Genomic DNA, 22,649 nt, shown 5'->3' with positions numbered 1-22,649 from the left:
GTGATATCCCATACCTCAATTCCAGCTTATATGTCTATGCAAAGAATCTTCTCTGACCAAACCTGCCTGGAAGTGCCTCACTTGGCTGTATGAGTCTTGAGGAAAGAGGTTAAGAACTTTTTTTTTTTTCAATCCGAGCAATGTCATTAAACCTATTGTTCTTTGAGAATTAACACTTGAAATTCTCAATAAAAACTACCCTCTAGTATAACCTCTTACTGATTTTTAGAGATATACATATGAATGTGTGTTGTGTATGCCACACCACAGATTTAAATTCAGACCTGGTTACAATACTCGGCTCCATTTACTGTGTGACCTGGGCAAGTTCTTAACCTCTATGGCCTTCAGCGCCAAGGGGATCTGCCCTAACTGTGGGGTTCTACTGTGCAAACCCATAGCAAAATAGGTACTACATTTCTAACTGCTAAGTTAGAAATTGACCTGCTTATGCATCTGCCTTCACTCTCTTCTAATGCAAGAAGAGTAGTTACTCATCTGTATACTCCCTTGCCTACCGTAACACCTAATACATAATAGGTGTTAAAGAAATGTTGATTGGGTAGAGCACAAAGAGGGTCATGTGGTCTTACCAGGCTGTGAGGATTAAATGTCATACTGTGAGTAAAGTGCCCCTCACAGGGCCAACATATACAGTATACTTGTATAAATGTAATTTCTTCTTTTTCTCACACTTCCTAATTTTAGGTTTATGTTTTCCATTTCAGCCTTTAATGACTGTGTAATTTTTAAATTTTTTTATTGAAATATAGTTGATTTACAACGTTGTGTTAATTTCTGCTGTACAGCAAAGTGAGCCGGTTATACTTTTATATTTTTAAATATTCTTTTCCATGTGGTTTATCACAGGATATTGAATATAGTTCCCTGTGCTATACAGTAGGACCTTGTTGTTTATATATTCTATATATAATAGTTTGCACCTGCTAACCCCAAACTCCCACTCCCTCCCTCCCCCATTCTCCCCTCCCCCTTGGCAACCACAAGTCTGTTTGCTATGAATAATGGTGTAACTTAAGTCCGTTACCACAGGCAGTCATGCAGGGAAATACAATGAGAAAAGGTCCAAATGTGAGAAGGTTACTATTCCTGGATTCAAGTTAAATGACTATTTGCCCCACTTCTCATTTGTATTTTAAACATACGTTTTCAAATGGTAGCAGCAGACAGAAGTAGAATTAGTTGCATACACAACTAGGATTATAATGACTTGAAATTAAACAATGTATTAAATGTAGTATTTCTTAAAACTAGGGTGACATTCAGTCAGTGTATACTTGTGAGGGTGACAGAGTCGGTTCCATTTGCGGGGGCCTATGTCATACTGGTTGTTAAAAATTTTGAATAAAATTCGTACTTAACAATCTACTTATAAAACAGCTTTACCAAGATGCTACTATCTCTTGGTTTTATGTATCCTTCTAACAGCTTCTGCTAACTTTTAGAGCTTACCCAGATTTTTAAAATTATTTTAGAAATCACTTTGTGGCTTACTGTTGATCCTTGTCAACCTGCCTTTCATATCGTAAGATAATTCTTTCTGTGTTAGCTTCCTGCTTTTCCAAGGAGTGATGTTTTTGTGCTTGAGTTAAAATGTATATTCTAACCATTAGCATTTTTCTTTGTATGCTGTTTCTGGGGTGATTCTCCAGTTTCTGTTTTGCTCTGTATATTAATAAATTTTATAGTATATTGCCAAGATTATTTAAGCAAAGGTTACATTGAGTTCTGCATTCCACAACTCAGAATCTGAGATATTCACTCATTTAAGTGGTCTCTCTCTAATTTTTGGTGTTCCACCAATTTCCTTAAGTACAGGGCCTATTTAAATAATCTGAAAACAGTCATTTAAGTGACTGCCTTAACATCTACTTTCCTTTAGCAACTGGAACAATTTATTTTTGTTTGTCATAAATTTAAATAAGTGACTTTGTGTCAAACAGTAACACATTTTGATTTTTCTTAGTTTTCACTTATCAGTGCATTAGTGTTCTCTTGGGTGGCAAAAAGGGGAAATTATTTTAAAAGTGTATTTGAAAGAGTAATAGAATTCTTTATGCCTTTGCCTAAAAGAGGGAATTTTATTGAAGAAAAAAGTGCCATTATTTTAAAAATTCTTGGACACATTTTATAAGAGACCCAGACTATCCAAGTTATTTAAAAAAAAATAAAAAGCCTTCCACATTCCAAGAAGGCAAGCAAAGTTATTTTTGAGTGTTTTTATTTGTAATAGCTAGCATATTTTTGGTTAAATCTGGCTCTTGACTTTTTATAAGCTATAGCTACGTTTTGCAGCACATTGGGCACCTTGATTTATAGGACTTGGAACTGAATTTTAAGTTTTAAATAATTCAGCTTTTATGGTTATGGTGTAGCTTTGTTTTTGTAGCATTATTGGCCATCCTTGTCATATATTTTCTGCTGAAGTCTTGACCAAAACATAATCCCAGGGCTTCCCTTGTGGCACAGTGGTTGAGAGTCCGCCTGCCGATGCAGGGGATATGGGTTCGTGCCCTGGTCCAGGAAGATCCCACATGCCGCGGAGTGGCTGGGCCCGTGAGCCATGGCTGCTGAGCCTGAGCATCCAGAGCCTGTGCTCCACAACGGGAGAGGCCACAACAGTGAGAGGCCTGCGTACCGCAAAAAAGAAAAAACCCTCATTATTAAAGGCTGTTTGAATGATTAAATATGTAATTTCATGAAACAGAGACTTCAGTAATGTTTGTCCTAGATAACATTACGTTGAGTACTTGATCAAACAATGTTGGAGTTTCCGACAAACATTTCTTTTGTTTTTTTTTCAGTTTTTTTTTCTTTTTTTACTGCCTTTTACTATGGTAACTGAGGTGTCTGCTATTGACCAAATGGTTGTGATCATTTGTAGCTCCCACTGTCTTAAATAACTACAATCATCCCTCAGTATGTGTGGGGGATTGGTTCCAGGACCCCCCAGATACCAAAATCTGTGGATGCTCAAGTCCCTTATATAAAATGGTGTGATATTTGCATATAATCTATGCACATCCTTCCATATACTTTAAATCATCTCTAGATTATTTATAATACCGAACACAATGTAATGCTATTTAAATAGTTGTCAGTTGCCCGTGTGTGGCAAATTCAAGTTTTGCTTTTTGGAACTTACTGGAAATTAATTTTTCCTGAATATTTTTGATCCACAGTTGGTTTAACCAGTAGATGTGGAACCTGTGGATACAGAGGGCCAACTGCATATAATCCTCAAACTGCATATCTGCAACCACTGATAAAACCACCCCACATCTGGGTTAGGTTGCAACTACAAAGGAATACTTGACATAACAAAAACAGAATTAGGAAACAAAGAACAACAGTGAGTCCTAAGGCACTCATATTTTCATTAGCAGTCTCTCTACATGTTTCATATTACACTATGATCAGCTGTCTAAAGACAGACTAAGTGGTAGCAGTAGCAAATAAATATGAATCCTGGATTCATTACTTTAGAAATAGTAAGGGTATAAATACTTGTTTAAGAAAGAAAATGATTATTCATTCTATGCCTAGAGGTACTGATACCTGTGTTTGCTTTATCAGCTTGCCCAACAGCAGGTGGAAAATGTCTTGGGAAAAATTACTGAGAGTAAAAATAAACTGGCCTATGAAAAGGGAAGACTACAGGTATGAGATTTCGTTTTTTGATTTTTGTTTTCTAATTTTTTAATGCCAGTTGTCAAGCTAAATTTTGCTGGATTTTGAGAGGACTTAGCTCTGTCATTTACTAATTCTATAACTTTGGACAAGATTTTAAGCCTCCCTAAGTTTGGTCCCTCATTGAAATCCAGGTGACTTCTATTTACACACCTATAATATAATACTGAAACCTAAAATTGTGAAGCCAAGGCTCATTCTGTGACAGTATAAAACTTTATTATAATTATTTTATGCATGGTCATTTGCTGCCAATGTAGAAAGCCTATGTTCTCTCTTTCTTTATCGAAGTATAGTTGATTTACAGTATTACATTAGTTTCAGGTGTACAACAGAGTGACTCAATACTTTTATAGATTATACTCCATTTAAAGTTATTATAAAATATTGGCTATATTCCCTGTACTGAACAATCAGTCCTTGTAGCTTGTTTATTTTATACATAGTAGTTTGTACCTCTTAATCTCCTACCCCTGTTTTGCCCCTCCCACCTTCCTTCCCCCCACTGATAACCACTAGTTTATTCTATTTCTGTGAGTCTGTCTCTGTTTTGTTATTTTCATTGCTTTGTTTTATTCTTTAGATTCCACATATAAGTGCTAACATATAATATTTGTCTTTCTTTGTCTGACTTATTTCACTAAGTATAATACCTTTCTGGTCTATCCATGTTGTTGCAAATGGCAAGATTTCATTCCTTTTTATGGCTGACTAATATTCTCTCTCTCTATATATATATATATATGTCTGTGTCTGTGTATATATACGTACATGTATGTATATGTATATATATAGAGAGAGAAAGAGAGAGAACATATATATATATATTCTCACATCTTCTTTATCCAGTCATCTGTTGATAGACCCTTAGGTTGATTCCATATCTTGGCTATTGTAAATAATGCTGCTATGAAGATTGGGGTTTTTTTCCTCCTAAAATAATGGGTTTATTGAGATATAATTCACGTTTAAAATGTAAAATTTAGTGGTTTATAGTACATTCACAAAGTTGTGGAATCATTACCACTGTCTAATTCCAGAATATTTTCATCATGACAGAAAGAAACCCTGTACCCACTAGCAGTCATTCCCCATTCTCCCCTTCCCTAGCCTCTGGCAACCACTAATTTACTCTCTGTCTCTGTAGATTTTCCTATTCGGGACCATGTTTAATTTTTGAAGTGTAAAAAAGAACTCTTTTTTTTTTCTTTTTTTTTACTACCCCCTCCCCGGAGCTGCTTTCCCCCCTTGGTGTCCATACGATTGTTCTCTACATCTGTGTCTCTATTTCTACCCTGCAAACTGGTTCATCTGTACCATTTTTCTAGGTTCCACATATATGTGTTAATATACGGTATTTGCTTTTCTCTTTCTGACTTACTTCACTCTGTATGACAGTCTCCAAGTCCATCCACGTCTCTACAAATGACCCAATTTCGTTCATTTTTATGGCCGAGTAATATTCCATTGTATAAACGTGCCACATCTTTATCCATTCATCTCTCGGTGGGCATTTAGGTTGCTTCCATGACCTGGCTATGGTAAATAGTGCTGCAATGAAATTGGGGTGCATGTGTCTTTTTGAATTATGGTTTTCTCTGGGTATATGCCCAGTAGTGGGATTGCTGGATCATATGGTAATTCTATTTTTAGTTTTTTAGGGAACCTCCATACTGTTCTCTATAGTGGCTGTATCAATTTGCATTCCCATCAACAGTACAAGAGGGTTCCCTTTTCTCCACACCCTCTCCAGCATTTGTTGTTCATAGATTTTCTAATGATGCCCATTCTAACTGGTGTGAGGTGATATGTCATTGTAGTTTTTTTTGTGTGTGTGTGTGTGGTACGTGGGCCTCTCACTGTTGTGGCCTCTCTCATTGTGGAGCACAGGCTCCGGACACGCAGGCTCAGCAGCCATGGCTCACGATCCCAGCCGCTCCGCGGCATGTGGGATCTCTCCGGACCAGGGCAAGAACCCGTGTCCCCTGCATCGGCAGGCAGACTCTCAACCGCTGCACCACCAGGGAAGCCCTGTCACTGTAGTTTTGATTTGCATTTCTCTAATAATTAGTGATGTTGAGCAGCTTTTCATGTGCTTCTTGGCCATCTGTGTGTCTTCTTTGGAGAAATATCTATTTAGGTCTTCTGCCCATTTTTGGATTGGTTGTTTGTTTGTTTATTTAATATTGAGCTGCATGAGCTATTTATATATATTGGAGATTAATGCTTTGTCCTTTGATTTGTTCTCCCATTTTGAGGGTTGTCTTTTCATCTTGTTTATGGTTTCCTTTGCTGTGCAAAAGCTTTTAAGTTTCATTAGGTCTCATTTGTTTATTTTTGTTTTTATTTCCATTACTCTAGGAGGTGGATCAAAAAACATCTTGCTGTGATTTATGTCAGTGTTCTGCCTAGGTTTTCCTCTAAGAGTTTTATAGTGTCCAGTCTTACGTTTAGGTCTCGAATCCATTTTGAGTTTATTTTTGTGTTAGGGAGTGATCTAAGTTCATTCTTTTATATGTAGCTGTCCAGTTTTACCAGCACCACTTACTGAAGAGACTGTCTTTTCTCCATTGTATATCCATGCCTCCTTTGTGATAGATTAGTTGACCATAGGTGCATGGGTTTATCTCTGGGCTTTCTGTCTTGTTCCATTGATTTATATTTCTGTTTTTGTGCCAGTACCCTATTGTCTTGATTACTGTAGCTTTGTAGTATAGTCTGAAGTCAGGGAGTCTATTCCTCCAGCTCCGTTTTTTTCCCTCAAGACTGCTTTGGCTATTCAGGGTCTTTTGTGTCTCCATACAAATTTTAAGAATTTTTGTTCTAGTTCTGTAAAAAATGCCATTGGTAATTTGATAGCGATAGCATTGAATCTGTAGATTGCTTTGTGTTGCATAGTAATTTTCACAATATTGATTCTTCCAATCCAAGAACATGGTATATCTCTCCATCTGTTTGTATCATCTTTAATTTCTTTCATCCGTGTCTTAATAGTTTTCTGCATACAGGTGTTTTGTCTCCCTAGGTAGATTTATTCCTAGGTATTTTATTCTTTTTGTTGCAGTGGTAAATGGGAGTGTTTCCTTAATTTGTCTTTCAGATTTTTCATCATTAGTGTATAGGAATGCAAGAGATTTCTGTGCATTAATTTTGTATCCTGCAACTTTACCGAATTCATTGATTAGCTGTAGTAGTTTTCTGGTGGCATCTTTAGGATTCTCTCTATATAGTATCATGCCATCTGCAAACACTGACAGTTTTACTTCTTTTCCAATTGGTATTCCTTTTATTTCTTTTTCTTCTCTGATTGCTGTGGCTAGGACTTCCAAAACAGTGTTGAATAATAGTGGTGAGAGTGGACATCCTTGTTCCTGATCTTAGAGGAAATGCTTTCAGGTTTTCACCACTGAGAATGATGTTTGCTGTGGGTTTGTCATATATGGCTTTTATTATGTTGAGGAAAGTTCCCTCTATGCCCACTTTCTGGAGACTTTTTTATCATAAATGGGTGTTGAATTTTGTCATAAGCTTTTTCTGCATCTATTGAGATGATCATATGGTTTTTATTCTTCAAATTTTTACTATGGTGTATCACATTGATTGATTTGCGTATATTGAAGAATCCTTTCATCCCTGGGATAAATCCCATTTGATCATGGTGTATGATTCTTTAATTTGTTGTTGGATTCTGTTTGCTGGTATTTTGTTGAGGATTTTTGCATCTATATTCATCAGTGATATTGGTCTGAAATTTTCTTTTTTTTGTAGTATCTTTGTCTGGTTTTGTTATCGGGGTGATGGTGGCCTCATAGAGTGAGTTTGGGAGTGTTCCTTCCTCTGCAATTTTTGGAAGAGTTTGAGAAGGATGTGTGTTAGCTCTTCTCTACATGTTTGATAGAATTCACCTGTGAAGCCATCTGGTCCTGGACTTTTGTTTGTTGGAAGATTTTTAATCACAGTTTCAATTTCATTACTTGTGATTGGTCTGTTCATATTTTCTATTTCTTCCTGGTTCAGACTTGGAAGGTTATACCTTTTGAAGAATTTGTCCATTTCTTCCAGGTTGTCCATTTTATTGGCATAGAGTTGCTTGTAGTAGTCTCTTAGGATACTTTGTAATTCTGCGGTGTCTGTTGTAACTAACTTCTCCTTTTTCAATTCTAATCTTATTGATTTGAGTCCTCTCCCTCCTTTTCTTGATGAGTCTGGCTAATGGTTTATCAATTTTGTTTATCTTTTCAAAGAACCAGCTTTTAGTTTTATTGATCTTTGCTATTGTGTTCTTTGTTTCTATTTCATTTATTTCTGTTCTGAGCTTCATGAATTCTTTCCTTCTGCTAACTTTGGGTTTTGTTTGTTGTTCTTTCTCTAGTTCCTTTAGGTGTAAGGTTAGATTGTTTATTTGAGATTTTTCCTGTTTCTTGAGGTAGGCTTGTATAGCTATAAACTTCCCTCTTAGAACTGCTTTTGCTGCATCCCATAGGTTTTGGATCGTCATGTTTTCATTGTCATTTTCTCTGGGTATTTTTTGATTTCCTCTTTGATTTCTTCAGTAATCTCTTGGTTATTTAGTAATGTATTGTTTAGCCTCCATGTGTTTGTGGTTTTTATGTAATTTTCCCTGTAATTGATGTCTAATCTCACAGCATTTTGCTCAGAAAAGATGCTTGATATGATTTCAATTTTCTCAAATTTACTGAGGCTTGATTTGTGAACCAAGATGTGATCTATCCTGAAGACTGTTCCATGCGCACTTGAGAAGAAAGTGTAATCTGCTGTTTTTGGATCGAATGTCCTATAACTATCAATTAAATCTATCTGGTTTATTGTGTCATTTAATGCTTGTGTTTCCTTATTAATTTTCTGTTTGGATGATTTGTCCATTGGTGTAAGTGAGGTGTTAAAGTCCCCCACTATTATTGAACATTGGGGTTTTTGAATTAGTATTTTCATTTTCTTCAGATATATACTTGGGAGAAATTGCTCGATCATATGGTAGTTCTATTTTTAGTTTTTTGAGGAACCTCCATACTGTTTTCCATATGGCTGCAACAATTTACATTCCCACCAACATTGCACTAGGGTTCCCCTTTCTCCACATCCTTGCCAATGTTTGTTATTTGTGGTCTTTTTGATGATAGCCTTTCTGACAGGTGTGAGGTGATATCTCATTGTGGTTTTGATTTGCATTTCCCTGATGATAAGCAGTGTTGAGCATCTTTTCATGTGCATGTTGGCCCTCTGTACATCTTCTTTGAAGAAATGTCTATTCAGGTTTTCTGACCATTTTTTTAATTGGGGTGTTTGGGTTTTTTGATATTGAGTTGTATTAGCTGTTTACGTAGTTTGGATATTAACCCCTTATCAGTCATTCCATTTGCAAACATTTTCTCCCACTCAGTAGGTTGTCTTTTCATTTTGTCAATGGTTTTCTTTGCTGTGCAAAAGGTTTTAAGCTTAATTAGGTCCCATTTGTTTTATTTTTGCTTTTGTTTCCTTTGCCTTAGGAGAAAGAACCCAAGAAAGATTGCTACAATGTATGTCAAAGAGTGTTCTGTGTTTTCTTCTAGGAGTTTTGTGGTTTCGGGTCTTACATTCAAGTCTTTAATCCATTTCAAGTTAATTTTTGTAAATGGTATAAGTTAGTGGTCCATTTTCTTTCTTTGTCAAGTGCCTGTCCAATTTCCCCAACACAGTTTATTGAAGAGACTACCTTTTTCCCATTGTATATTCTTGGTTCCTTTGTTGTAAAATAATTGACCATATATGTGTGGGTTTCTTTCTGGACTCTCTGTTTTGTTCCATTGATCTATGTGTCTCTTTTTATTCCAGTACCATACTATTTTGATTACTGTAGCTTTGTAGTATAGTCTGAAGTCAGGGTGCATATGTTAACTCCAACTTTGTTCATTTTTCTCAAGATTGCTTTGGCTATTCAGGATCTTTTGTGGTTCAATATAAATTTTATGATTATTCTAGTTCTGTGAAAAATGTCCTGGGTTTTTGATAGGGATTGCATTAAATCTGTAGATTGCTTTGTGTAGTATGGACATTTTACCAAAATTTCTGTGAACATGGGATATCTTTCCCTTTCCTTATATCATCTTTAATTTCCTTCACCAGTGTTTTATAGTTTTGGAGAGTATAGGTCTTTCACCTTCTTGGTTAAGATCATTCCTAGGTATTTTATTCTTTTGGTGTGATTTTAAACAGGATTGTTTTGCTTTCTCTTTGTGATTGTTCATTGTAAGAGTATAGAAAAGCAACAGACTTCTGTATATTAATCTTGTATCCTGCAACTTTACTGAATTAATTTATTCTAATAGTTTTTTGGTGGAGACTTTAGGGTTTTATATATAAGTATAATGTCATCTGCAAATAGTGACAGATTTACCTTTTCCCTTCCAGTTTGATGCCTTTTATTTCTTTTTCTTGTCTGATTCCTGTGTCTAGGATTTCCAATACTGTGTAAAATATAAATGGGAAGAGTAGGCATCCTTGTCTTGTTTCTGATTTTAGAGGAAAAGCTTTCAGCTTTCCAACATTGCGTATGATGTTAGCTGCCGGTTTGTCATAAATGGCCTTTATTTATGTTGAGATATGTTTCATCTATACCAACTTTGATGAAAGTTTGTATCATGAATGTTTGTTGAATTTTTTCAAATGCTTTTTCTACATCTGTTGAGATGATCATGTGATTTTTATCCTTTGTTTTGTTAATGTGGTGTATCACATTGATTAATTTGTAGGTATTAAACCATCCTTGCATCCCTGGAATAAATCCCACTGGATCACGGTATATAATCCTTTTTATAATTGTTGAATTCAGTTTTCTAATATTTTGTTGAGGATTTTTGCAACTATATTAATCAGAGATGTTGGCCTGTAATTTTCTCTTTTTTTGTGGTGTCTTTGTCTGATTTTGGTATCAGGATAATCGTAGGCTCATAGAATGAATTTGGGAGTGTTCCCTCCTCTTCAGTTTTTTGGAGTAGTTTGAGAAGGATAGGTATCAGCTCTTCTTTATATGTTTGTTATTGATAGAATTTCCCTGTGAAGCTGTCAGGTCCTGGACTTTTGTTTCCTGGGAGTTTTTTGATTACTAATTCAATTCCACTACTAGTGATCAGTCTGTTCAGATTATCTCTTTCTTCCTCATTCAGTCTTGGAAGAATGTATGTTTCTAGAAATTTATCCATTTCTTCTAGGTTGTCCAATTTGTTGGCATATAGCTGTTCATAGTATTCTCTTCTGATGTTTTTATGTACCTCTGTGATATCAGTTGTAATTTCTCCTCTTTCAGTTATTATTTTGTTCATTTGTGTTCTCTGTCTTTTTTTCTTAAAGTGCCTGGCTAAAGGCTTATTGATTTTATTTATCTTTTCAAAAAAACAGCTCTTAGTTTCATTGATCCTTTCTATTGGTGTTTTTTTTTTTTAGTCTCCTTTTCATTTCTTCCTCTCTGATCTTTATTATTTCCTTCCTTTTGACTTTGGGCTTTGTTCTTTTTCTAATTCCTTTAGATGGTATGTTAGGTTGTTCATTTGAAATTTTTCTTTTTTCTTGAGGTAGTCCTGTGTCGCCGTAAACTTCCCTCTTAGGACTGTTTTTGCTGCATCTCGTAGATTTTGGAAAGTTGTGTTTTTATTTTCATTTGTTTCAAGGTATTTTCTGATTTCCTCTTTGATTTCTTTACCTACCCATAGGTTTTAATAGCATGTTGTGTAGTCTCCACGTTTGTGGTTTTCCCATTTTTCTTCCTGTAGTTGATTTCTAGTTACATACCATTGTGTTCATAAAAAAATGCTTGATATAATTTCTGTTCTCTTCAATTTGTTGAGACTTGTTTTATGGCCTAGCTTGTGATCTATCCTGAAAAACATTCCATATGCATTTAAATTTTATTTATTTTTTATTTTTTTAAATTTTTGGCTGCATTGGGTCTTCATTGCTGTGCGCAGGCTTTCTCTGGTTGTGGCACGCAGGGGCTGTTCTTCATTGCTGTGTGCAGGCTTCTCATTGCAGTGGCTTCTCTTGTTGTGGAGCACGGGCCCTAGGTGCACGCCCTTCAGTAGTTGTGGCACGCGAGCTCCAGAGCACAGGCTCAGCAGTTGTGGCGCATGGGCTTAGTTGCTCCGTGGCATGTGGGATCTTCCCAGGCCAGGGCTCGAACCTGTGTCCCCTGCATTGGCAGGTGGACTCCCAACCACTGTGCCACCAGGGAATCCCCCATCTGCATTTAAAAAGAATGTGTATTCTTCTGTTTTTGGACGAAAGTCCCATAGATATCTATTAAGACCAACTGGTCTAATGTGCCATTTAAGACCACTCTTTCCTTATTGATTTTCTGTCCATTGATACAAGTGGAGTGTTAAAGTCCCGTACTATTATTGTATTGTTGTCTTTTTCTGCCTTTATGTCTGTTAATATTTGCTCTATATGTTTAGATGCTCCTGATTAGGTTCACCTGTTTTATGTACATATATGTTAATGAAAGTTAATCCTATTCTTGTACAGATCCCTTTATTATTATATAATGCTGTTTGTTTTCTTTTGTTATAGACTTTATTTTAAAGTCTACTTTGTCTGCTATGAGTATTGCTACCTCAGCATTTTTTTCCTCTTCCATTTACATGAACTATCTTTTTCCATCCCCTCACTTTCAGGCTGTGTGTGTGTCTCTGAGATGTGTCTCTTGCAGGCAGCATATAGATGGGTCTTCATTTTTATCCAGTCAGCCACCCTATGTCTTTTGACTGGAGCATTTAGCCCATTGATATTTAAAGTGATTATTGATAAGTGTGTACTTATTGCCATTTTGTCCCTAGTTTTCTGGTTGTTTTTATAGTTCTTCTCTGTTATCTTCTTCTTTTACTTCCTTCCCTTGTGGTTTGATGATTTTCTTTAGTGGTGTGCTTGTATCTATTGTAGGTTTGTGTATCTATTGTATCTATTGTAGGTTTTTTATTTGTGGTTACTGTGGAGTTCATATATGTTGACCTAGAACTTTATGTGCTTATTTTAAACCGATAGTTATTTCAGTTCAGGTACATTTATACACTTTTAAAAAGCCACATTTTTTATTCCCTCCCACCACATTTTGTGTTTTCAATGTCATATTTTACATATTCATGTCTATCCCTTAACTATTTATTGTAGTTATGGTTGATTTTATAATTTTTGTCTCTTAATCTTGTACTAGCTTATTTAAGTAGTTGATCCACAACCTTTATCTTATATTTGCCTTTTCTAGTGGGATTTTCCTTTCCTATAAATTCTTCTTGTAGCCTTTTCCACTTAGAGAAGACCCTTTAACACTTGTAACATCAGTTAGATGAGCTCTCTTAGTTTTTGCTTCTCTGAGAAGTTGTTCATCTCTCTTTCAATTCTGAATAATAATTTTGCTGGGTAGAGTATTCTGGCTTGTAGGTTTTTCCCTTTCAATACTTTAAATATATCATGCCACTCCCTTCTGACCTGCCAAGTTTCTATGGAAAAAGCAGCTGATAGCCTTACGGAGGTTCCTTTGTATGTTAGTCTTTATTTTTTTTTTTCTTGCTGCCTTTAAAATTCTCTCGTTAACTTTTGCCATTTTAATTATATGTCTTGGTGTGGGTCTTTTTAGGTTCATCTTATTTGGAACTCTTTGTACTTCCTATACCTAGAAATCTGTTTCTTTCTTCATCCTCAGGAATAAATTTTTTCAGCCATAATTTCATCAAATACATTTTTAACCTTCTTCTCTTGCTCTTCTCCTTCTAGGACCCCTAAAATGGGAATGTTGTCCCAGAGGTTCCTTCAACTATCCTCATTTTTTTAAATTTGTTTTCCTTTTTGCTCTTCTGAATTGGTGATTTCCAATACTGTATCTTCCTGATTACTTATGCATTCTTCTGTATCTCCTAGTCTGTTATTAATTCCTTTTAGTGTACTTTTTTTGTTTTGTTTTTTGTGGTACGCAGGCCTCTCACTGTTGTGGCCTCTCCCGCTGCCGAGCAGAGGTTCCGGACGCGCAGGCCCAGCGGCCATGGCCCACAGAACCATCCACTCCGCGGCATGTGTGATCCTCCCAGACCGGGGCACGAACCCGTGTCCCCTGAATTGGCAGGCAGACTCTCAACCACTGCACCACCAGGGAAGCCCTTTAGTGTACTTTTCATTTCAGTTATTATGATTTTCAGCTCCAACTGGTTCTTTTTTATATTTTCTAGTCCCTTGTTAAAATTCTTACTCTATTCATCTATTCTTTCCCCAAGTTCAGTTAGCATTCTTATTACTAATGCTTGGACCTCTATATCTGGTAAATTATTTATCTCTATTTCATTAGTTGTTTTTTTCAGGGTTGTTTTTTGTTCTTTTGTTTCAAATACATTCTTTTATCTTCTCATTTTGCTTTACTTTCTGTATCTCTAGGTAAAAGTTACTTATCCCAAACGTAAAGGGGTGACCTCGTGTGGGAGTGTCCCTGTGCAGTCTGCTCGTGTCCAGTGGCTTTGTTGGGAGAGCTGAATCTGAAATGAGCACAGGTTACATCTTCCCCCAGGGTGTGCTGGCAGTTACCACCTTGGTGGGAGGTAGGGCCAGAGACGGAGGGGCTAGAACCAGAGCAAGGTGTGAGCTGGCATTTCTCCTCTGCTCAATGGCTATAGCCACCCTATCAGGTGTAGGGCCAGGTATCAAGGTGCTGGAGCAGAAGCCCTAAGGGTTAGGTCCAGGCTGGTTTTTTCCCTGTTAAGTGTGCACTCCCTCTCCCCTCCAGCAATGGCAGCCTTCAGCCTAGTGGGCAGCTGCATCGGAGCAAAAGGTTCCAGAGTAGGTACCTGGCGTTGGCTGGGGTATGCACTGGGATGGTCCCAGCACATCAGTAGGAGTTCCAGGTAGCTCCTGCCCCACCACTTCTGCACACACTGGTAATGATTGCCCTCACCCTGTTCAGATGCAGGGCCCAGTCTGAACTGCTCCATCTCCCCCAAGTGCTTATCCTCCTTGACAGTGGCAGCCTTTACCTAGTGTGGAGCTGCTCCAGAGCAAGAGGGGCTGGAGCTGTCATCCGTGCAGGCTAGGGCAGCTGTTGGGGTGGTCTTGGGAAACCGGCCAGAGCCCCAGGCCATTTTTAATCTGTTTCCTCTCCATTGTTCCTGGGAGTAAGCAAGCGTGTGTGCACTCTTCAGTAGCGGAGTCTCAGGTTCTTACAGCTCTCTGGTATGTCCCACTGATTTTCAAACCAGCTAGTGGGATTCATCTTTCCATTGTTGGTCCCCAGGACTGAGGTTCCTAATATGTGGTTCAAGCCCAAAAATCCCCAGGGAGGATCTCTGAACCTGTGATATCCCCTCCTCTTCTGTATCCCTACTAGGGACATAGGTCCCAACCTGATCACTTCTCCCTTCCTACCAAACTCTGTGGATCTTTCTTTGCAGCCTTGGTTGTAGACATCTTCCTGCCAGTCTCCAGTTTGTTTTCACTGAGAGCTGCTACACATATAGATGTGTTTTTGATTTGTTTGTAGGGGTAGGTGAGCTCAGCATCATCCTACTCCACCATCTTGATTCCCTCCATCGCATATGTTTTCCTTTTTGCAAAATTTTTATAACATTCCTAAAAAGAAATAACCCTGGAAATTGAGAGGCAAGGCAATAGAATTGACTTGTGCATGAGATGATACTCTTCTTTCACTCCATGTGAGTTTTGTCCCTAAAGTGTCCTCAGAGCAGGAAGCTTGCCACTAATAAGGCTAGACCTGCCTTAAACCAACTTCAGTAGAAACACTGAAGTCTAAGTTAGTGGTTCTCAGCCTTAGCTACACAGTAGGCTCCCCTGGGGAATTTTAAAAACTCTTCATGCTAGGAAGTATATGATGTCTGCCATTTACTTTGAAATGAATCATTAAAAAAAGAAAAAAGAAAATCGTTTGGTAGATCGATACAGGAAATGATGGATGGATATATGATAAGTAAGTATAAAAATGTTAATGGTTGAATTTGAAAGGCAGGTGTATGCACATTTCAATTTTTCTGTATATTTAAATTTTTTCATAATAAAATATAAAGGGAAAACTCCCCATGAGCGGGCTTGCACCCCAGAGCACTTAAATCAGAATCTCAGGAAATAAGTCATAGGCTTCAATACTTTTTAAATCCCCGTTGATTCCAATGTGCACACATAGTTGAGCACCACTGGACTGAATGGTATGAAGTGAAGTCTGGTTAGGCTTGGCAGCTATAGAGCTGACTGAATAAGTAATCTCAATAGAGATTTGCCGAACACCTCAGTGTTAATCTTATCTCATCTTCCCAAGGAACTTGCCATAGGGTTAGCAGACAAAATCCAGCCCAGAAATGGCAGGTGATCTGAAAGGCAGTTGCTAAATCATGGTTGTGCAACAGTATGTTGTCCAGTAAAACGATAACGCTGGGATTCCCTGGTGGTGCAGTGGTTGAGAGTCCGCCTTCCGATGCAGGGAATGCGGGGTGTGCCCCGGTCCGGGAAGATCCCACATGCCGCGGAGCGGCTGGGCCCGTGAGCCATGGCCGCTGAGCCTGCGTGTCCGGAGCCTGTGCTCTGCAACGGGAGAGGCCACAACAGTGAGAGGCCCGTGTACGAAAAAGAAAATAAGTTCCTTTTCATCCATTTCTTAGGTGTCTCACAGTTTCTATAGTGTTATGTTTTTATAGTTTTATATTAGAAAATATATGGAAGGGGCAATATTAGGGTAGGAGATTAAGAAGTACAGACTACTGTGTATAAAATAAGCTACAAGGATATATTGTACATTACATGGAATATAGCCGATATTTTATAATAACTATAAATGGAGTATAATCTTTAAAAATTGTGAATCCCTATGTTGTATAGTTGAAACTTACATAATATTATAAATCAACTCTACCTCAATTTTTAAAAATATGTATCTATATATATTTAGATCATTTGAAACAGTAGGAGGATATGACCTTGACCTAAATACTGGTATTTCCGAGACTGCCTGGTAAGCTAGCTGTGGAAGCTACTTGGATTTTAATGACACAGAAACATCAGGTCTCTGAGGGCAGCAGGATTTATTTGCTTCTGTGTTCTTCCCCATTTCAGTGTCCTGAATTAGAAATTCTTCCAGAAAAGAAACCCAGTATAAAAAGTAAAGTGCTTTATAGATGAGAACATGCCTTCTGACAAGTTTCAGGCCATTTTATTGAGTACTCTGAGGCTGGGGGTAGCGTCAGTTACCTGAGAAATATTGTGGAATAAGGATATTCTGTGTTTTGTTTGAAGAGAGGCAAATCGAAAATTCTTGAGTGTTCATCAGTATTTTCCACTGAGTTCTAAGGTTAACAGCAGTTTGCTTACGTTTAAAATGAGAATAAGTGTTGCATCAATACCTCTCTTTAGAGGCAGCCATTCTAATTCTGAACCTTAAGTGAATACACTTAAGGGGGAGCCATGGAACATGTTTTATACTGTACACTGTGGAAAAGAGCACCAGAAACAGGCAAAGATGAGAAAAAGGATTCTGCTGATGGAACAAGAGAGATTTCCTAAGACAAAATGTGTTTTCATGTAGCCTTTCTAAAAAAAACGAAGTATTAGCACTCAAATTTTAACAGTTCTTGAAAACAATCAGTGGCTACAACCAAGAGGAGTTTGCCCTTCAGAGGTGGGAAACAAGAAAAGATACTGAGAGAGGAAAAAGTTGATTTAAATTAAAAATTTTGGATGAATTTTTTTCTGATTCAGAGATAAGCTCAGTAATGTTAATTGTCGATTTGTATTGAGAGGGTTGGGAATAAGAGGAAGAAAATGTAGAAAAACACACAATTTGGAGATTTGTGAGTAAATATTAATGATTTTATTCCCCCAAATCATCTTTTCTTTAAAGTGAAAGATGTGAGTAGTCAGCTTTATGAGTTAGTTTTCAAATATAATTCAGCCTATAAGAATTCTGTTAATTCAACTTTCGTAATTCTCTGTGGGTAAACACAAGACTCTTGTCTCCTTACATATTGACAATTCTAATTATCCGTACTCAGAAAGGGTTTTGAATACTAGATACCACAATTTCTTTAAAATTGAAATATTTTACCCACAAAGTCTCACTGTTATATTCATGAGTCATGTTAATTTGGACTTTCCATAAACGCTATAAACCAAATGAATTATCTCAGTACATGTATAAGGCTATAGCCTATTTTATTTGTTGAAATAGCTATTTTAGTAGAAGTAGCGTCATTAGAAAAACAGGATCGCTTTTTACAAGGTTTAAGGATTTTCTGTGATTTTTTTTCTGCAAAACTTGTGACATCTTTTTTTTTCTGTTTTGGAGTGTGTGTGTGTGTGTGTATATATATATATGTATATATACACACATATATATATGTATATATACGTATATTTATATATATATATATATTTCGTTAATGAGACTTGTTTTTTTATTCTTCTGTTTTTCCTCTAGATAAAAGTTAAGCAGCTAGAAGAACAACTACATTCTTTTTCTGAAACCAGTTCACAGAACGACCATCTACTCAAGTTGAATAAGGCACTAGAGGGCAAATATGCTCAGGTGTGATTAATAGCTATAAAACAGATTGCTTCTATGTTGTTTTAATTAGCTTTTAAGAAATTGGTGACTTTCTCCCCACCTCACCGTATGATCCCAGAAAGATGAATATTCTCTCACTTGACTCAATTTATCAAAAATATTTTAAACACCCTCGATGTACAAGGTTCCACTCAACCACAGAAGAGTTCATAAAGATGCCTGAAGCAGTATTGGGACATTGAACTTGCATGCTCTAATTGCAGGATTAGGAATGTACTCGGCAGATTTTATTATAGAATAGAAGGTTATGCCTTTCAGAAACAAAATAGATTGTATTGTGAGCATGCATAGGGAACATCATCATGATGAAAGCCTCGAGAATCTCTATCATAGAGGAAGTGTTTTTTTAATTTGAACCTTAAAACTTTTGGCAGAGGTGAGGAACAAGTATCTTTGGGTTTTTAATTACAGGCGAACGCAGAACTCATTGCCAACAAGATATACTTGCAATAGCGCACTTGAAAGAGGTATTAGTAGTGAAGGTGCTTACTGGTTAGCATGGTGGCTATTGAGACTGAGACTATTGAGACTATTAACAATGATTTACAAATTTATCACATTATTTATTTTTAATTTTTAACAGTGTAAGCATGTGTAACTTCTTTAACTATAACGTTTGTGTATGTATACCCTTGGTAACCAAGCAACTAGAATGTGTCTTCAAATGGGTTCTAACAATCTGACTATACTGGCAAAGGGGACCTCATTAGATATGCTTTGTTTCTTCATGAGGACATACTTTACACTAGTATTTTCTTCATTCTGAAAGCAAAGGAACACATTTTAAAGTATATTTTCCATCCCAGCTTCATTTAGAACGTTGTGTTGTTTCTCATAGTAAAGGGGGCACTCACTGAAAAATAATTCTAGGTTTAGTTGATTTTGTCTTTTTAAATTGCTGATGCTTCCAAGAAGGAGGAAGTCTCCAGAGAGGCCTGCATCTTCAAATTTACTTTAAAGCCATAGGCCCCGTGTCAACAATGTAAAGGAACGAAGTTCATCAGTTGTTTTGCCCAGTGTTAGGCCAAACCCTACACACCATGTGACCTTTGCACCTACCGTGACTTCTGTGAGGTCTTCTCAGGAGATTGGAGACTCTGGGATCTCTCTAAAGACTCTTTTGAATGCCATTAAAACCATGGAGGGAAGACTGGAAGGTAAAATAGACATTCTTGCCTCAAGACCATTAAAAAATGATGAGTCACCAAATTTTCTTCACCGGGATTCGGTAAGTGAAGGCCACAAATTAAATCATAAGGAAATTTCAGATTTATACAACAATGAAGAAAAGTAGTAACATCTAGAAAGATAACGTTTGGAGGTGTGAGTAACAACAAGGAAAGAACTTCTTCACAAACAGCAAAAACTGATGATGTAGATCAAAACCGTCATTCTGGCTATTGCATACTTAGTTTTTGATTTGGACACAGAAATGTCATATTTGGCTTAAGAGTAACCATTGAGATTTTTAATCTAATTTTCACTTTAAAAATTAATGCTAATAGTCTTAACATTTACAGTAAAATGGGTAAAGCCTGATTTTCAAGTAGAAATACATAAATAGAAGCCCTGAGAACTTGAACACTGGAAAATACTTCCCAAAGAAAACTTACTAGAGCATCCATCTTTGTTTGGTATTTAAAAATAGAAAGTACTGTAGCTTGTCTTCTAGAGTTAACTACAATTTAGACCCTTTCTGTAAGCACTTTTGCTAGTGGCCTTTTCATTTTTATAAATAATTTATAAGCACTGGTAAAATTATAAAAACTATATTCTTCCTAATGTGCTTTTCTAGAACAAAATCCAATAGGTTTTCAAAACCTTCTAAGTTAGCATCTTTTGTAGTATTCTTGAACCCTTACAGAAGACGTTAAAGTATTTTTAACGTTACAGGTTAAAAGTTATAAGGAAGTATAATTTGAGGAAGATGTGGGGAAAAGGCATTCTTCTTTGCTGCTGCTTGGAGTGCCCTTTTCCTGTGGAGGACAATTTGGCTTTGTTTATCACCTTACACCCACAGTTGTACTTTTTCCTACAGATACACTAGCTTGTACATAAGACATGTTTACAAGGTTACTTTCTGAAGTATTGTTTGTTATTAGCAAAAGACTAGAAACAACCAAAATTCCATCAGTAAGAGGCTGGCTAAATAAATCATGGTATATCCATAGTTTGGAATACTGTTTGAAGATATATTTATCTTAATCATAACATATCTATTATTAGGTTAAAACAGTCAAGGTTCAGAAGAGTATACAGAGTATTTTACTATTTGTGTGCAAAAGGGTTGGGGCGATGAAGTATACATATGTATTCACTTTTGAATAGAGCCTCTCTAAAATGAATCGTAATAAATTGGCAACATTATTTTCGAGGAAGGAAACTGGGTGGCTGGGAGATTTTTCACTTTATCCTTTTGTACCTTAAGAGTAATGTGAATGTGCTACCCATCCAGAAAAAATTTATGAACATTTTATTTTCAACAGAAGTAAAAGTAGAGAAAGGATGGTCTTTTCAACAAATGTGCTAAAGCAATTGGGTATCATATGCAGAAACAAAAAAACAAAATACCTTTGATCCATACCTCTTACCATACATAAAAATTAACTCAAAATGGATGAAAGCCCTAAAGGTAAAACTTAAAACTGTAAAACTTCTGAAACATAGGATGAAACCATTGTGATCTTGGATTACACTGAGATTTCTTAGATTTGACATCAAAAGCATGATCCATAATGGAAAAAATGTAACATTGACAACGTATGCTCTTCAAAGACATTGTTAAGAAAATGACAAGCTACAGGCTGGGGGAAGAAAACATTTGCAAATCACATATCTGATAAAGGTCTTGTCTCCACAGTTTATTAAAAACTCTCAAAACTCACTAAGAAGGAAAAACAATCTGAAAAAAAAAAGGTGCAAAGTATTTTATTTATTTGGTGAACACACGTTTCACCAAAAAAGATATACGGATGATAAATAAGCACCTGAAAAGATGTTAAACATCAGTCATTAGGGAAATGCAAATTAAAACTGCAGTGAGGTACTACCACACACTATTAGAATGTCTAAGATTGAAAAACTGATTACCCCAAGTGTTAGTGAAGATGTGGAGGAACTCTCATACATTGCTGAAGGGAATGTAAAATCACTCAGCCACTCTGGAAAATAGTTTGGTAGTTTCTTTAAAAGTGAGACATACTACGACCATACAACCCAGGCATTCCACTCCTATGCATTCACCAAAGATAAATGAAAGCGTATATCTACACGAAGATCTGTATACAACTGCCCAGAGCAACTCTACTTGTAACAGCTTAAAACTGGAACAACTCCAGTGTTCAGCAGAACACTCTTCAGCAACAGAAAGGAAGAAGTATTGATATATAAAGAAGAGTGAGTGAATCTCACAATAATTGTGCTGAGTGGAAAATCATTCAAAAATGAGTACATCAAATATGATTTCATTTATATAAAATTCTAGGAAATAAAAGTGAATTGATTGTGACAGAAAAGAGGTCAGTGGTAGCCTTGGGTGGATGTGTAGGAACAGGGAGAGATAGAAGTGGGGGAAATTACAAAAAGGCATAAGGGAACTTTTGGGATAATGGAAGTGTTCATTATCATGATTATGGTTTATACATATATCAAAATTGTACACTTTAAATATACATAGCTTATTTCAACTATATCTCAGTAAGGCTGTTTTAAAAAATGTGAATGTATTATACTAAAATTAATTATTTTTAAATGTTTAAAATAACATTCTTGAAATGACAAAAACAGTAGCGATAGAGAACAAATTACTGGTTGCCAGGGGACATGGGATGAGTTTGGGGGAGGGTGTGAACACAGAGAAGTAGCACAAGTGAGTTCTTTGCGGCAGTGGAGCAGTTCTGTATCTTGATTGTCGTGATCACAGGAATATGTGCATGGGGTCAAATTACATAGAGCTACGTGCATGTGTGCATACACAGATGAATGCAGGTTAAAAAAATGGTGAAGGGCTTCCCTGGTGGCGCAGTGGTTGAGAGTCCACCTGCCGATGCAGGGGACGCGGGTTCATGCCCCGGTCCGGGAAGATCCCACATGCCGCGGAGCGGCTGGGCCCGTGAGCCATGGCCGCTGAGCCTGCGTGTCCGGAGCCTGTGCTCCGCAACGGGAGAGGCCACAACAGTGAGAGGCCCACGTACCACACACACACACACACACACAAAAAGTTCCTTTTCATCCATTTCTTAGGTGTCTCACAGTTTCTATAGTGTTATGTTTTTATAGTTTTATATTAGAAAATATATGGAAGGGGCAATATTAGGGTAGGAGATTAAGAAGTACAGACTAC

The 22,649-nt window shown here is 36.8% G+C and overlaps 1 pseudogene across 1 annotated transcript in view; it reads left to right on the top strand.

Moving 5' to 3' along the window:
• LOC307057540 (coiled-coil domain-containing protein 150-like) overlaps window positions 1-22,649 on the top strand; it is a 199,324-nt pseudogene that overhangs the window by 50,265 nt on the left and 126,410 nt on the right. Inside the window, exon 15 of the transcript in view lies at window positions 3,598-3,681. The product of the transcript in view is annotated as a coiled-coil domain-containing protein 150-like (transcript). The remainder of the gene's footprint in view (window positions 1-3,597; window positions 3,682-22,649) is intronic.

This window comes from Hyperoodon ampullatus (genome assembly GCF_949752795.1).
Source record: "Hyperoodon ampullatus genome assembly, chromosome: 8".
Lineage (NCBI taxonomy): Eukaryota > Metazoa > Chordata > Mammalia > Artiodactyla > Ziphiidae > Hyperoodon > Hyperoodon ampullatus.
The sequence above is the reverse complement of the archived record's forward strand: the minus strand, read 5'-3'. Positions and strand labels throughout refer to the sequence as shown.